This window comes from Atta colombica, unplaced genomic scaffold, assembly GCF_001594045.1.
Source record: "Atta colombica isolate Treedump-2 unplaced genomic scaffold, Acol1.0 scaffold27, whole genome shotgun sequence".
Lineage (NCBI taxonomy): Eukaryota > Metazoa > Arthropoda > Insecta > Hymenoptera > Formicidae > Atta > Atta colombica.
Genome location: NW_017259370.1, coordinates 434,524 through 436,417, shown reverse-complemented (window position 1 = coordinate 436,417; position 1,894 = coordinate 434,524). Strand labels below are relative to the sequence as shown.

General features: G+C 34.1%; 1 protein-coding gene across 3 annotated transcripts in view; it reads left to right on the top strand.

Annotated features, from left to right (window-relative positions):
• Window positions 1-1,176: 1,176 nt before the first annotated feature.
• LOC108689417 (reticulocalbin-2) overlaps window positions 1,177-1,894 on the top strand; it is a 3,126-nt gene continuing 2,408 nt past the window's right edge. Inside the window, exon 1 of one of the 3 annotated variants that reach the window (XM_018196169.1) lies at window positions 1,177-1,252. The gene's annotated coding sequence lies outside the window, so the exon portion shown is untranslated. The other 2 variants (XM_018196174.1, XM_018196172.1) reach the window with 2 other exon arrangements.

Sequence of the window (1,894 nt, the reverse complement as noted above, 5' to 3'; positions counted from 1 at the left end):
TATGTATATATAATATATTATGTATATATATTATGTATATATGTATATTGAAATTTATATTTTTTTCTAAGATAATTTAATTGTTTATACATCTAATCTTCTTATAAAATTTTTATATTTAAACCGTTTTTGCAAAATTATTCATTTTATTAAATAATTCCATTTCATTACAAATAATTCAAAAATAATATGCAAATTTATGCTATCAGCACAAAAATATTGACATAAGGAAAATAAATATTTTAAAATATTTTAAACAATCAAAGCATTCTTTCTCGATATATTAAAAATGTTTTACATACCAAATAAAATTATTTTCTAATTTAATCATAAAAATAATAGTCATATTCCCTCCCCTCCTCTCTCTCTCTCTCTCTCTCTCTCTCTCTCTCTCTCTTGCTCTCTCAATGATATACCACAAATCGATAAATTATCGACAGTCAAAAAAAATTGTATCGATCCATATCGACATTTGATCAATATTTACAGAAAATGAAATTATCTACACTTCATAACATTTACCGACAGTACATTCTAACTAATGACGATTTCAAAAATTCGCGCGCATTTCTTATGAATTCAAAATTCTTTGCAATTATGAAGAGAAGCAATGCAAAGAGAAATTTCATGCTAGAATCGATTCCAAAAGATTTAAAACTTTACAAACAACATTGGCATACAACAAAAAAATACATTTTTTTGCTGTTATATGATTTGCTGTTTTGTTTAATATGATTGCAATGGTTTACACATTTAGATCCGCGAGGAACTAAGAGTAAGAATCAATCATATTAAAGAATTTTACAACAGTTGCACATTTATTTTTTTCTACTGAACGCAGCTTTTATAGACATATCGCCACAATATAATATCGGGAGCATCGTAAGACATTGTTATGTCCGAATTAGGAAAAAATAGAAGCGAGAAACGCACTCACCACATCACAACAAATGAGCTGCCATATCAGAAAACGCAACGAGGATATGCTGGAATGTGCCCGATCGCGAGAATGAGAGACACGAGAGTTCATGGATCGCCCTTAGCGATCCGGCGTTTTAAATAAAGAAACTTTTGACTTTTGCTTGCTTGAAAGAATCGGTTCGGCGCGCGCGCACTCGCATGGAGTCGAAAATAGACGCAATGATACGCGACGTCGATAGCCGGCTTGACTATTTTCGAACGGTCGCTCGGCATGAGCCTCGTCCCCCGGATGGCAGGATCGTGACTTCGCACACGCATCACGACTGAAGAAGTAACTGTCCAGCGCGAGCTTACTTCCTTTTTGTTGCCGCGACATTTTGACACAAAACACTCGAGTCAGTACGCGACGTGAGTTTGACTAACACGGAAGCTGGTTCACGTATACAATTCGAAACGACACGCGGCGATCGTCAGTGAGGACTCAACGCGAAAAAGAGCGAGAATTTTTTTACACGACTCCGCGATTCGGGTCAGCACGCGACGCCATTACGGAAACCGTTTTGCGTAAGTTGTGAAAATTTCAAAACTGCGAAAGTTGACAACGTCATAGCGATCGGCGAGAACAACTTCGCGCGGTAAGGAATATATTCAGGGCACTCGAAAGTCAATCGATCGTCGCGCAGGCGTGGCGCCGCATTCAAAAGTACAAAAGCGTTAACTTATATATCTTTTGAAATTTATATTAAATCCATTGATTTTTTTTCATTTTATTCGTTATTATACAATGGCAATTTCCTAGCTGTTCTTTTACAACGTGTTGTCTTATAATTATAGAGTTTTATTTAATTATTTACTGTAAATTAAGAAGACACATATAGATAATTAATTAATAATAGTCAATTAATCATCTAATTCGTAACAATTATTAAAATAATAAACTGGACACTTATTATGATGAAATAAATCAAAATGG